Source organism: Palaemon carinicauda, chromosome 14 (assembly GCF_036898095.1).
Source record: "Palaemon carinicauda isolate YSFRI2023 chromosome 14, ASM3689809v2, whole genome shotgun sequence".
Taxonomy (NCBI): Eukaryota; Metazoa; Arthropoda; class Malacostraca; order Decapoda; family Palaemonidae; genus Palaemon; species Palaemon carinicauda.
Window position 1 is genome coordinate 46,843,669 of NC_090738.1, and position 15,445 is coordinate 46,859,113.

At 49.1% G+C, this 15,445-nt stretch overlaps 1 protein-coding gene across 1 annotated transcript in view; it reads right to left on the bottom strand.

Moving 5' to 3' along the window:
• The window catches only part of LOC137653569 (palmitoyltransferase ZDHHC16), a 157,499-nt gene extending 144,029 nt beyond the window's left edge, over nucleotides 1-13,470 (bottom strand). Inside the window, exon 1 of the mRNA XM_068387079.1 lies at nucleotides 13,260-13,470. The gene's annotated coding sequence lies outside the window, so the exon portion shown is untranslated. The remainder of the gene's footprint in view (nucleotides 1-13,259) is intronic.
• Between the last annotated feature and the right edge of the window lie 1,975 nt (nucleotides 13,471-15,445).

Here is a 15,445-nt window from a genome sequence, read left to right on the forward strand (position 1 = left end):
GCAGAAACAGAAGGGCGCTGACGGCTAGCAGAGGAGTGCTGGCGAGCAGGCGAGCGCTGGCGATGCGATTCTGACGGCTGCAACTCAGGAGAGCGCATGTGCGCTACAGCGCGCGAACGCGCAGCTGAACACGCAGGGGATCCCTGACACACCGTGAGAGACATCCCTTTGCCCCGAAGGGACCGGTGCCCGTCGGGTGATGGGGTGAGAAGGCGCCTGCTGCTCATCTGCAACCAGGGGTGAAGGTAGGCCGGAAGAACTGGAAGGTCTGGCAGGCGTAGGAGATCGCGAGCGATCTGCGGAGAGGTCCAAGGACGTGGCTGCTACGGTCTGCTCCCAACGAGAAGAATCCTCTGCAGGGGAGGGCGGCGGAGACTACTCGAAGAGGCGCCTCTTAACTCCCTTATAGGGAGAAGGGAGGCCCCTACGGCGAAGAGGAGGACGAGCCTTACGGCAAAGGCGGCCTCGAGGAAGGTCATCCATATCGTCGGTCCTCCAAAGAGGAGTCTCTGTCAGTGCGCTCCCCCGAGGAGGAGACGCACCCGCAGGAGAGACTGTGGGACTCAACTTCCCCTTCGAAGGATGTTCGGAAGGGGAGGCTGAGCCTTCAGCAACGTCCGCAACAGCAGCAGAGGTTTGACCAGCCCCGTCGGAAGCCTCTGCCACAACCACGTCGACAATAGACAGAGGGTCCACCTCTGCTATTACCGACGATTGTTTGACAGCAGCCCCTAACTGGATAAGGTCAAACAGGGCTTCCTTGGAGGGCAAGCCCTTAAGCCCCAAGGAAGCCCAAAGCTGAAAGAGATCATCATTAGATACAGCATGGTCATCATCATAATGAGAATCAAAATCCTTACCCGGAGGAGGAGGGGAAGCTGCCCCGCTATGGGAGGCAACGCCCTCTCCCGCACCCCGAGGTCGGGAAACAGAACAATGGCCTACGCTACCACTCGACGGTCTCTCACGAGAGGCCGACCGAGTGGGAGCTTCGGAGGAGGTTCGGGCGGCGGAAGAAGAGTCCTTGGAGCCTTCCTTCTTCAAGGCAGCCCTTGAAGGAGAAAAGTCTCTCTTGGACTTCTTCTTACGCCGCCGGGCAAACCTCTCCCACTGGGAGATAGACCACTCCCTGCACTCACTACAAGTTAAGTCTCTAGCACACCGTTGACCTTGACACTGCGGGCAAAGGGTGTGAGGATCCGTCTCGACCGCCGACATGAAGGTTCCACAGGGGCGGCCGGAGAGTCCAGGGCATTTGCGCATAATTGCGATGAAGGTAGAGGCCAACTTCCAAACACACAAAGTCTGAGAAAAAGAAAAAACAGATTAAGGCTGTCAAAAGCGAGGACGAAAGACAAACACGTCTGCTCATCGTCCGAGCCAAAAGTGAAGTGAGACCATTCACCGGTGTATGGGGGGGGAGGAGTAGCAAGCTACCCCTTCCCCTACCCCCTTGCTAACTAGTGTGGGGTTAGTTATCCCTCGTTAAAAATCTAATGGCTAGTCATTTTCAGCTACGCCGAAAGTAAACCCTATGTAAATAGCGTGGTTTGTATTTCGGTTACGGAACAAACACACACTGATGCACAAAAAGAAAAAGGAATAGTAATATAGTCAAGGCAGTTTGTTCAACAGGAGAGAGAAACGGTACATCCGCACTCTACCGAGCCAAAAGTAAAAGTGGTTACTCAACCGACAGGTATGAGTGAGCGGAGTAGCCAGTCTACCCAAACCTCCTCCCGCTAACTAGCGGATGGGGTAATTATCCCTCACTAAAATTGTCTTAGCTGGTTTTCAGCGTTGCTGAAAGTAATACCCCTATAAATAGCGAAGGTCTGTATCTGTGTTGGAACAACTATATTTTCAACGGTATTATTTTTTTTTAGGTAGGTCAAATTTAATTTTGATTTTTGAACTACTGCTAGACCTAGTGCCACTTAGATGTATACATCAAATGAAACCTTTGATTTCCCTCTTTTTTAGTGAAAGAACTTAAATTTGATAACTTGCTGGCGGAGCTATTGTATATAATTACCCAGTTTCCAATAAATAAGTCATTTGATTCTTCAAATTAGAATACATACATAGAGGTACTAGAAGGCACTGTCAGTGGATTTCAAAAGTTCTTGGTACAACAACAGAATAGTAGTAGGCTATGGAACATACAAATAATGCAATTACAAGATTTGGTTAGGTTAGATTAAGGAAGGTTTGGTTAGGATGTTATCCCAAAAGAAATAAGATTTTTTTTTTTTAGGTCTTATTTAATATTCTAGTTTTATCAAATAATGAGCATAATTCAAGTCGTCATAAATTTCAAGATATAACATCAGGGTTTTATTGTAGTATATTACAGGGCAATGTAACCTAGGAAAACATGACAAATTCGAAGATAATTTGTATTTTTCCTAACCATACAAACCTTAGCTATTTACAGAGGGTTTACCTTTTAGCGCAGCTGAAATGACGAGCCAATAATTTTAACAAGGGTTAATTACCCCCGCACTAGTTAGCGGGGGGTGGGGAAGGGTAGCTTGCTACCCCTCCCCCCTCCACACACCGGTGACTTGCTTCACTTCACTTAGAGGTAGGACTTGACTTGGGGGTCAGGGATGGCGGGCACATATGTGTATATAGCTAAGGTTTGTATGGTTAGGAAAAATACAAATTATCTTCGAATTTGTCATTTGTTCCGTAACCGAAATACAAACCACGCTATTTACAGAGGGTGACTTACCCCTTAGGAAGGGTGGAAAGTCCCCAGCCTTACTGACTTCGGCTTGCCCGGGGGCTCGATCCCTCAGTGAGCAGCACTAGAGAGAGGGAGCCCCTGTACCTCACAAGTTCCTAGCATCGCTAGGAACGAGTGGCCTACATAAGCAGTGTGAGGAGGAGAGTGTGACTCGTCCTATGAAGTTGACCTTGAGACCTTCAGATAGGAATTCTAGGATAGGACGTTCCCCATACCACCTCGTCAGGGTATGGGAGACGCAACAGTATTAAGCTTAATACTAGGAGCACAAAGAAGCATGGGTTACCTGCAGAGGTCGAGGTCAGCTATGCGAGGACCAGGATGCTGCTTCCCCAAGAGAGGGGAGAATGAAGAAAGAAGTAAGGGTCAGACATACTCTTTCATTCACGCAGACTAAGACCGGGTAACAACGCCCTCAACCTACTGCTACTTGTCCAAAAAGGAGCCTGAGGTTAGACCAGCTGTTGTGCAGCCACCACAGGGCCGATAGAAAACGTATCGAGGCTCCTGTGGGTCACGTCTTGCAGGTAGTGGGCTGTGAAGGTCGTTTGACGCTTCCAGACCCCAGCTTGAAGTACCTGCGTCACAGAGAAGTTTCTCTTGAAGGCCAGGGATGTAGCAATACCCCTGACATCGTGGGCCCGAGGGCGACGTGACGGAGGAGGGTCAGGATTCAGGGCATGGTGGATAACCCTTCGAATCCAAGCTGAGATGGTGTTCCTGGTGACCCTCCTCTTTGTCCTGCCTGTGCTTACAAACAAAGCTCGCACATGAGGACGGACTGCAGCCGTTCTCTTCAAGTAGTGCCTCAGACCCCTCACTGGACATAGTAGCAGCTGATCTGGGTCGTTTGTTACAGAACGGAGACTCGCGATCCTGAAAGAGTCGAACCGAGGATCCGGCACTCCAGGATTCTGAGTCTTGGCCACAAACTCAGGGACGAACCTGAACGTTACCTCCCCCCATCCCCTTGAATGGGCGATGTCGTACGAGAGACCATGAAGTTCACTAACTCGCTTGGCCGAAGCCAAGGCGAGTAGGAAAGCCGTCTTCCAAGTCAGGTGGCGATCGGAGGCCTGGGGTAATGGCTCGAAGGGAGGTCTCATAAGAGACCTGAGGACTCAAACCACGTTCCAAGGAGGGGGTCTCACTTCCGACTGGGGGCAGGTAAGCTCATAGCTACGTATGAGTAAAGAGAGTTCTAACGATGAAGAAATATCCACGCCCTTCAATCTGAAGGCCAAGCTTAAGGCTGAGCGATAGCCTTTCACTGCCGAGACAGAAAGGCGCATTTCTTCCCGCAGATACACGAGGAAGTCCGCTATTGCTGGAATAGTGGCATCGAGTGGAGAGATACCCCTTCCACGACACCAACCACAAAAGACTCTCCACTTTGCTTGGTAGACTCCCTCAGAGGACCTTCGCAGGTGCCGAGACATTCTCTCCGCAACCTGTTGCGAAAAGCCTCTCTCCGCGAGGAGACGCTGGATAGTCTCCAGGCGTGAAGCCGAAGCGAGGCTACGGCCCTGTGAGGGACACCGGAGTGGGGTTGTCTGAGAAGCTCGTGTCGTGGAGGAAGCTCCCTTGGGAGTACGGTCAGGAGTTGCAGAAGGTCCGGAAACCATTCCGCGTGATGCCATAGCGGAGCTACCAGAGTCATGGAACAGTTGACCGATAGTCTGGTCCTGTTGAGCACCCTTCTCATCAGACAGAACGGTGGGAAGGCGTACACGTCGATGTTGTCCCACCGTTGCTGGAAAGCATCTTGTCAGAGTGCCTTGGGGTCCGGGACTGGTGAGCAGTACAGGGGCAGCTTGAAGTTCAAGGCTGTCGCGAACAAGTCCACAGTCGGGGAACCCCACAAAGTCAGGACTTTGTTGGCTATCTGAGGATCCAAAGACCACTCGGTACTCACTATCTGCGAAGCCCTGCTCAGACTGTCAGCGAGCACATTCCTCTTGCCAGGAATGAAGCGAGCTGATAGTGTTATCGAGTGGGTTTCGGTCCACCTCAGAGTCTCTACTGCAAGATGGGATAGCTGTTGCAAAAAAGTGCCTCCCTGCTTGTTGATATAAGCCACTACCGTGGTGTTATCGCTCATCACCACCACGGAGTGACCCGCCAGGGACCATTGGAACTGCTGAAGAGCCAGAAAGACGGCCTTCAATTCTAGCAGGTTGATGTGTAGGCACTTTTCTGATTCTGACCAAAGGCCTGAGGCCCTCTGGTTCAGAACGTGCGCCCCCCACCCTTCTTTTGACGCGTCCGAAAACAGAGTCAATTCTGGGGGGAGGACGAGAAGATTCACTCCCTTCCGCAGGTTCTCGTCGGCCAGCCACCACCGCAAGTCCGTCTGTTCCAGAGGCCCCATTGGGATCCGAATGTCCGGGGAATCGGATCCTTGATTCCACCGGGACTTGAGCCGCCATTGAAGGGATCTCATCCTGAGGCGGCTGTTTGGAACCAGACGGGCCAGGGAGGATAGGTGGCCTAAGAGACGCAACCATGATTGGGCGGGGAGTTCTTTTCGCCTGAGGAAGGGTTCCGCCACCCTCCTCAGCCTTGCTATCCGGCCGTCTGATGGAAAGGCTTTGTGGAGATTGGTGTCTATTAGCATGCCTAGATAAACCAGTCGTTGGGACGGCTGCAGAGAGGACTTCTCGAGGTTTACCACGATCCCCAGATCTTGGCAAAGATCCAGAAGCCTGTCTCGGTGCCGAAGAAGGGTCGACTCCGAGTCTGCTAGGATCAGCCAATCGTCCAGGTAACGAAGGAGACGAATGCCGTTCCTGTGCGCCCAAGATGAAATCAGGGTGAACACTCTGGTGAACACCTGAGGAGCTGAGGAGAGATCGAAACACAGCACCTTGAACTGGTAGATCTTGTTGTCTAGGCAGAATCTCAGGTACTTCCTGGAAGACAGATGGATTGGGATCTGGAAGTACGCGTCCTTTAGATCCAGTGTACACATGAAGTCTTGTGGTCTCACCACAAGTCTGACCGTGTCTGCTGTCTCCATGCTGAACCGGGTTTGTTTGACAAACCTGTTCAGAGCTGAGAGATCGATGACGGGTCTCCAGCCTCCAGTAGCCTTCTCTACAAGAAAGAGTCGACTGAAGAAGCCTGGGGAGCCGTCCACGACCTCCTGGAGAGCACCCTTCTCGAGCATGGTCTCGACTTCGGCCTGAAGGGCCAGCCCCTTTGCCGATCCCGTGGCATAGGAGCTCAACGACACTGGATTCGCTGTCAGGGGAGGTTGAGATGTCGTGAACGGGACGCGATAACCTTGGCCGATCACAGAGACCGTCCAAGCATCGGCCCCGTGTTGCTGCCACCTGCGGACGCAACGCTGAAGGCATCCCCCCACAGGTGGACATGCAGGGGGACTGCCACCCCTAGGGCTTGCGGCCGCGGCCGCCACCCCTAGGAGTCTTGCCTCCCCTGGAGGACTTACCGCCCCTCTTGACCTTGGCTGAAAAGGGCTGGGGCTTAGAGACCACTTTCTTAGCTGCCGGTGCCAGTTTGGGAGCCTTACGAGGCTGTTGCTGCTGTTGTGGCGGGGCTGGAGGCTTATAGGGCCAAGTTGTAAGGGCCCTGTGGAGGAGGGAGTCCGTGTTGGATTTCCTCCACCTCTCAGCCGTTCGCTCCATGTCTTGAGGCTCAAACAGGCTCTCCCCCAGAAGGGAAGCATGTCGGAGCCTACACACATCTACGGCGGGGACCTTCGGATGGAATCTCTCGGACACAGCATCGCGACGCTTCAACACCGAGTTGGCCCACAGGGTGGTAACCTGGTGCGCCAAAAACTCGATGGAGCGGGTGCCCGAGAGCAAGAAGGTCTCTAGGGCCTTCCTATTGGTCTCCTTGGACAAGTCCTCCGATCGCAATAGGATGCCCAGAGATCCTAGCCAGAAGTCCAGCCACGAAGTGGCTTGCATGGCACACTTAGCGACCTTCTCGTGGTTAAGGATCTCTGCCGCCGAGAACGACACCTGCCGGGCAGAGAGTTTCTCAAGGGGAACTCCCTTCGCCAGCTCCTCCACAGAGTGATGGAGAGGAAGAGCGAGGTTGTGCTCACCCAGGATCTCGAAATACCTTCTCTGCTGGAGGCGAGGAGGAGGGATGAGCTTGTTCCCGGCAGTGGAACGACTGGAGGAGGCAAGAAGTGCGAGCTGAGCGTTGGCCCTAGCCCTGGCACTCTTCAGCCCCCGAGACCAGGGCAGAGCTGCACTGGTCTTAGGGGCCTTCCGAACGTCAAACACTTCATCCAGAATCATCTTTGCCTTCACGGGGGGCGATGACTGGATCCGTAAGCCTGTTAAGTTGCCTTATCAGGCTTAGGACCTGCCAGAAGGCATGTTCAGATTCTTGCTGTTCTCCTTGCGGGCTGGCCGCTAAGCCTCCTGCCCCAGGAATCTCTTCCTGGGGTGATACGTGGACATTCCCCTGGGTAGTCGTGGGTTCCTGACGAATCCTTGCAGAGGATTTAGGGATGGTCTTGGAATCCTTGGATTCCCTCCTGGGAGGGATACAGGATCCCAACAACGAGGTTCGAGGGGCCCCTTCCTCACGAGACGATTCTCCTGCCTGAAGCGAAGTCTCCCCCCCTGGTGCCGAGGGGAAGACTACCGCCCCACTGGACTCACCTGAGGACGGAAAGGCCTCGTCCACGGGAGAAGGAGAGAGTACTCGTGCAGGAGAAGGGACCTTCGCGACCGACCTCTTGGGAACCAACTTCGCCCTGGGGGAAGTCACCACGAAGTCCACTCCTCTCTTTCTCTTCAGCGTAGGAGAGACAGCCGTTGGTTTGTTACCCTGGCCGGCGAGTGCTGGTTTCATAACCCTCACTAACGCCCGTGCCAGAGGACCAAACCAAGTCTGCTGCTCCAAGGACACAGAGTCCGAAATCCTCGCTAAAGGGAAAGGGATCGGGCGATCCTTTGGAGTGGACACCACGGTACCTGCCTGAAAAGAAGGTGGGGAAGAATGATGTACTAACCTCTCCTCGTCCTGCACTACCAACCTGTGTTTGGGTGGAGGTGATCCCGAGTGCCGTCTAGGAGCACGCGTTCCTGCTGCTACCACCGGCTGCGGAATTCGCCGCGAACGATGGTCGCGCGAGGGTGAATGGTCGCGCGAAGGCGAATGGTCGCGCGGGAGAGCAATCGCGCGGGCGCACAGGTGGATGATCGCGCGGGCGCGCAGGCGAGTGGTCGCGCGGGTGGGCAGGTAAATGAACGCGTGTCCGAGGCGACGAACGCAAGCATTGGCGCGACGGCGAGGGAACGCGCTGCCGCGTAGGTGAGGAAGATCGCTGGCGATGTAGATCGCTGGCGATGTAGATCCACAGGCGATCGATGACGAGCTGGTGAGTGCAGTCGCTCAAGTTGGCGATGGCGCGATGTGGCATGTCGACGCACTGGCGTGCGATGGTGAGCAGCATGCGCAGGTGAATGACCGCGTAATGGTAAGCGATGGCGAGCAGCATGCGCAGGTGAATGATCGCGTAATGGGGTGCGATGATGATCAGCATCCGCAGGAGGGCGATCGTGCAGGGGTGAGCGATGGCAAGCAGCATGCGCAGGAGGGCGATCGCGTGATGGCGAGCGATGGCAAGCAGCATGCGCAGGTGGGCGATCGCGTGATGGGGTGCGATGGTGATCAGCATCCGCAGGAGGGCGATCGTGCAGGGGCGAGCGATGGCGAGCAGCATGCGCAGGAGGGCGATCGTGCAATGGCGAGCGATGGCGAGCAGCATGCGCAGGCGGACGATGGCGCGATGGCGAGAAAGAAGCTGGCGAACCATGTTCCTTCAGGAGCGTTGGAGAACGTTGGCGCGCTAGCTGTCGCTGTTGAATAGGCGATACTAAGATCGCCTGTGCGCGCTGGCAAGCAGGTGAACGCTGGCGAGGAGGTAATCGCTGGCGCGTAGGTGATCGCTGGCGAGCTGGAGATCGCTGGCGAGCAGAAGGTCGACGCGTGTCATGTGAAAGGACAGGTGGCGCGGCGCGTTCACGAGCAGGAGCTGGGAGATCGCTGGCGCGTTGGCGAACATGTGTTTTTGTCACACGCGCAGCACGATGTTGCGTAGCCACAGGACCAGGCAGATGGTGAGCAGGGAGTTCAGCAGGAACTAAAGGGTGGTCAAAGACCGCAGGCCGATGGTCCTCAAATGAGCGCTGACGCTCGGAAGAGAGCTGACGAGCAGGAGGGCGCTGGCGAGGGGGGCGAACATCAGGAGAGAGCCGACGAGCAGGTGAGCGTCGGCGAGCAGGAGAGTCTTGGCGAGCAGGAGATCGTCGACGAGCAGGAGAGCGCTGGCGAGCAGGAGAGCGCTTGTGCGCTAGCACTGCTTGCGTAAGGGAAGGATCCCTTAGCCCCGAAGGGACCGTTGCCCGTCGGGTGACGAGTTCTCCAGAAGGCGAAGATCTGGCAGGAGATGGTGAGCGGTCTGCAGAGAGGTTCAAGGAGGGCGGAGCTGTAGGTTGAGGCTGACGAGGAGAGTCCCCCCCGGAGGATGAAGACCCAAAAAGGCGCCTCTTAGTCCCCCTGTAAGGGAAAGGGAGGCCCTTGTGGCGTAGCGGACGGTGAGCCTTACGGCGGAGGCGGCCTCGGGGAAGATCGTCGGGACCATCGGTCCTCCGAAGGGGAGTCTCCGTTAAAGCACTTCCCTCAGAAGGAAGCTGAGCAGCAGCCGAGACCGAAGGACTCACTTCCCCCTTCGAAGGATGTACGGAAGGAGGAGGAGAGCCTTTAGCACCATCCCCCGCAACAGCACCTGCGGCGGAAGGCCCAGCCACGTCGGAGGCCTCTGTCACCACGACGTCGACAATAGACAGAGGGTCTACCTCTGCTACCGCCGGCGACTGCTTAACAGCGGCCCCCAACGAGACAAGGTCAATAAGAGCGACCCTGGAGGGCAAGCCCTTAAGCCCCAGGGACGACCAAATCTGTAAAAGATCATCACTGGATAAGGCATTATCAATAACCTCCCCCGGAGGAGGAGGGGGAACCGCCTCGCTATGGGAGGCGACGCCCTCTCCCCCCACCGAAGGTCGGGAAACAGAACAAGGGCCTGCGCTCCCACTCGGCCAACTCTCCTTAGGAGGCGGACGAGGGGGAGCTTCGGAGGAGGTTTGGGCGGCGGAAGAAGAGTCCCGAGAACCTTCCTCCTTCAAGGCTAACCCCGGAGGAGAACGGTCTCTCTTGGACTTCTTCTTACGCCGACGGCCAAACCTCTCCCACTGGGAGGCAGACCAATCCCTGCACTCACGGCACATGTTCTCCTGGTCACACCGTCGGCCCCGACATTGAGGGCAGAGGGTGTGCGGATCCGTATTTACGTCCGACATGAAAGTCCCACAAGGACGACCGGCAACTCCAGGGCATGTAAACATTGTAAAGAAATAACTGAAGGTCAACTTCCAACCAACACACGCTGAAAAGAAAAAGCAGAAAATTAAAGGCTGTCATGAGGGCGATGAGCAGACACGTCTGATCACCGCCAAGCCAAAAGTGAAGTGAAGCAAGTCACCGGTGTGTGGAGGGGGGAGGGGTAGCAAGCTACCCTTCCCCACCCCCCGCTAACTAGCGCGGGGGTAATTAACCATCGTTAAAACTATTGGCTCGTCATTTCAGCTGCGCTAAAAGGTAAACCCTCTGTAAATAGCGTGGTTTGTATTTCGGTTACGGAACAAAACTACTTTTTCTTATAGAAAAAATTACTCTCTCTTCGAAAATGACACTCGTTCCCGTCGCAAATGAATAGTTTCAGAAATATATATACATACGATAATGGAGGACCCCCAGTGGGAACTCAGGGTTTTGGGTGAGGAAAACATACTGGGGAAACGATATATAATCGTAAAACAAGCCTTTTCTTCTCTATACATTACCTTCTTGAATGTATTATAATCGGAGGAAAATACAAAACAGTATACTGTAACTGGATAAACTTTGGAGGAGCCGTTGCAAAGATTATTTCATGAAAAAATACAGTAACCAGTGCTGCCAACGTCTGATGTATATCAAATGTTAGCATTACATGCTAACATTAGCACCCATTTGTACGTACGTTCGTGAATACCAGTTTTCGGCCTGCCAAATATCACTCCCCCTGCGCAGAAGCTTCCCCCCCCCCCCCAATTGCTCGTTTTAATATCATATTATCATCTCATTTTATATTCCCATTCAATATTATTAATCATACATTCCATTTTACCTTCCTATATTGGGTTTATTTCTTTGGTTATTTCCTTTTCTCTCCCCGGTTTCACATAAATACTTGCTCTGGACTAGTTTCCCTATCCAGTTCATTCACGGTAAAATCATCTCATTTTATATTCCCATTCAATATTATTTATCATACATTCCATTTATCTTCCTATATTTTTATTTCTTTTCTTTTGTTATTTCCTTTTCACTCTTCTGTTTCACATAAATACTTGCTCTGGACTAGTTTCCCTATTTAGTTCATTCATGTTTACCCGCTAGTCTCCTTTGTTTTTCCCTTAACCAATCACCAACCAATGCCTATTCAAAGTTTACACAAGGGGGTTGTCTACTGATATTTCCCTACCCCCCCTTCCTTTATCTCTTTGAGTGGTCTGTTCAAGCCCCTTCCTCCAAACCCTTTTCCCTTGTAACCTTTGACCTAGTAAGGTGTGCGTCATTTCAAGTGAGATTTATTTTTTCGTTTTTTTCGATGGAGGCACTGTATTCCATACCTAAAAGCAGTTGCTAAATTCCATGGTGATTTTTATGATTCTTCAGCCAATGTTGATCATTTCCTGAAATCACACAACGTAATTCCTCAACGCTTACAGTGCCCCAAGTGCCGTTCTCTTTTATCTTATAGGAAAGACATTCACGTGTTTTATTGTAATTCTGAATCCATCATACCTAAAACTAAGAAGAAACGTCGTTGTGGTTATACCGTTACTTCCTATAAAGGTACATTTTTGGGGAAAAGTCGTCTACCCCCATGGAAGATAATATTATTTGCAAACCACTTTTTGCATAAACATTCAGACCATGAGACCCTCATGCATGGTATTGACATATCCTCGAAAACTAGTGTCGATTGGAGAAGTTTCTGTTCCGAGGTTACCGAATACTTCTTCGATAATCAAGAGGCAATTGGTGGTGTCGGAGTAACAGTTGAAATAGACGAATCTCATTTTTGTAAAGCTAAATACAACCGTGGTAGACCGTTAAGTGCCATATGGGTCTTTGGGGGTATTGAACGTGAATCCAAGAAATTTTTCATTATCCCTTTAGTTCCCCCCTTTTCTACTAAACGAGATTCTGCTACTCTAATTCCCCTCATTCAGATATATATCAAACCTGGTAGTGTTATTATCAGTGATAAGTGGGCTGCATACAACTCTCTTTCGGAAATTGGTTACGAACATAAGTCTATTAATCATTCTGAACATTTCGTTGACCCCCTAGACCCAACCATCCATACTCAAAATATAGAACGGCTCTGGAGAGAAGTGAAGGAGTGGGTTCAGAGACCTGGAATGAAGACTGAATATTTCAAGCAATATTTTTCCAGGTTCTTTTTTACCCACTACTATCCAGAACATACGTTACTCCACCACTTTTTCATTACTGCCAGTCGCCTCTACCCTCCTATACAACAACAGACAATGGACCCCCTCGACCCACAAGACCCCGATGCCCCCCATCCATCCACATACCAGTCATAGGAGTTAATCCGTCAGTCTCACCCTCCCGTGACCCACAAGTTTCGTCGCCGTCTTCATAAAAGTAAGTCATTCCTCAATAGTTATTATATGTGTTTTGTGACCGGGGTACTTCTAAGTCAGGTTAGGTGGGTTTGTTAGGTTCTGTGCCCATTTTGTACTTATTATATATTGTGTAAAAATTATATGGAAAAATTATTTAAAATACGTATGGAAATATCTATCATTGCTACCGCTAGTAATGTCATCGTGTCGTTGGTAACTCGTCATCGTTGGTAATGCTGTGAATCATTGGTAATGTTGCTAATGTTATCGTTCTCAGTACATTCGTAAGAGAAGTGACAACGTTGAACAAGTGCTTATATTTAAATATTTTAACACAACATATATGTCAACAGTGATAATATTTAACCATTTTAACAGAGAATATATGTTTTCCTGTAGGAAATACGTGATTTAACCGGTTTTCACCTTCATTTCATCCGTAATAACATCAACCAATTCGTCAACTTAGGGTTAGACGGATTGGTTGATCTGTTTGATTGCGGTTGAAATGAAGGTCAAATTCGGTTAAATCACGTTATTTACTATAGGAAAACATATATTTTCTGTTCGAAATCACACCCTGTAATACAATACAAATTTACCAGCATCAGTTTACGCATGCCTTAGACCTGATCATGTCACATCAGACTAGACCTTTTGTTTACTCGGGGTCTAAAATGGGTTACTGGGTTTCTCGTCGCAGTAAAATTCCACCATAAAAGATATTTAAAAATCTAAGCAAGTTTTGTTACCGAAGGGGAACTCCAACAAAAATCGTAGTATCCTCTTGCCGGGTGATTAATTACTTCTCCTTCCGAAAGCCGTTCATAAAATAATAATTGTTCCTAAATTATAGATCACATTAACACAACTTTGTTGCTATTGTTTACAAGAAATGTCAGATCAACTGTCAAATCAGGTTAAAGTAGTGGAGTGAGGCATATCCTTTGCAACGGCGCCTCTAAAGTTTATCTTCTCATACTGTTTAGTCTTTTCTTCCACATCAGGTTTAATACTTCTTTTTTCTTTTCTATAGTTGTTTCACTAAATAAAAATAATCCTACTATTTTCTTTAGGTCTTCTTCGTGTGGTTGTTGTAGCTCAATTACTTCATTCCTTTCTTTTCTATATTCCTGGCAAAATAACAAAAAAATTATCAAATATTCTTCCTCATTTTCACAGAAACGACAGTTTACATTCCCCCCATTGTGTCTCTTTACAATTTTTACTTTTAACGTATTAGTTCTTGCTCTAAAAAATATCACTGAAGCAATTGTCAATGTTCGATTCCTCTAACAACGTCTTGCATTTGAATATGTTGCTATGTAAAGACTTGTCAAATTGTAAAAACCACAAATCTTTTCAATTATTTATAATAATACTTATCTATTTAACAATCTTTTATCCATGGTATCGTATTTGTTAAATTTCTTGAATTCAAAATACATGTAAACGCACCCGAATAAAATATATAAACACTTCTTCTTCGCATAATTTGTCTAAGGATATTATTGAAGATACACTACTTAAAATATAACAAGCCGAGCTAAGTAATCACTTTTAGCTCTAAATCATCAAAAGTCAGATATGTTAAGTATGACATAAAAACGAAGCTAGAAAGATTAAAGGGGTGTTTAGAAATGAAAGGACTGAAGCAGTTAAGGAGTATAATTACTTAGAAGAAATTTACTAAAAAAAAGAGAACAAAAATAAAATATAGGCTATGGTTCAAGAAGTTCAATATAAGTGTTAATCCGAAGAAGCAGGTTACCAATAAATGACAAATGACAGGAAATGAAAGAAGAATAGATTAGAACAAAATTGAAGAATTGGAAAGTAATTATAGAATTGTAGTTAAGGAGCATTATTTATTACTAGCAAAGCTACAATCCTAGTTGAGAAGGCCCAAAGGCTCCATCAAGGAAAAATAGTCCAGCGAGGAAATGAAATAAATAAATTACAAGAGAAGCAATGAAAAATTAGAATAGAATATTCCACGAGACATTAACAACACTGGTTAGTAGTAGGGCACCGGCCACTCGTCGATATACTACCACTAGAGAGTTATTGGTCCTTTGATTGGACAGACAGTACTACATTGGATCCCTCTCTCTCTCTCTCTCTGGTTACGACTTATTTTTCTTTATCTGCACATACACCGAATAGTCTGGCCTATTCTATCTATGATACGAATCATAAAGACATACGATGAAAACTGTAAAGTATACAGGGAGGAGCTTACCAGGATAAAAAATAGAACCGATCATGGAGTCTAGCCCATTGGTAAAGTGTGGTCTGATAAATATTCAATCGGTGGGGAATAAAACCATAAAGATTCGAAATCTTATTAATGAAATATAATTAGATTTATGCTTATTAACTGGGACTTGGTTGTGTGGTAATATATGTTCAATGTAGTTTTACATTTATGCTCCCATGTACGTTGTGTTTCTCTGCTTGCATTTACCAGCTTATTATGTTGCTATTTGTGTGTCTTCATGCATATTATTGCTTGTGGATGTCCCTGTGTTGTCTGGCCCTTACTTTGATGTATTTGTTTGTTATTGTGCATGTAAAATAGTACGTGTTGTAATAGTGGCTGTTTCTATTGTTTCAGGAGGTGACTCCAGTTTTTGTGTGCAATAAAACCTATAACCTATGACAGGTTTTTTATTTTCACAACAATTTATTGCACACAACATAAAAATTTGAGAGGCCATGGAACGGTTCCTACGTCCAGAACGCTTCGAGGCTGACCCGGATTCTGCCACCGCTGCTAAGGAGTGGACGCACTGGCTAAGGACATTCAACAACTTCTACCAAGCAGTACAGAAGACATCTCCCAGTGCAGACAAACTAATCCTACTCACCAACTACGTTGCTCCTCGAGTGTACGACTACATAGCAGACTGTGACACTTATGTTAAGGCTGAGAAAG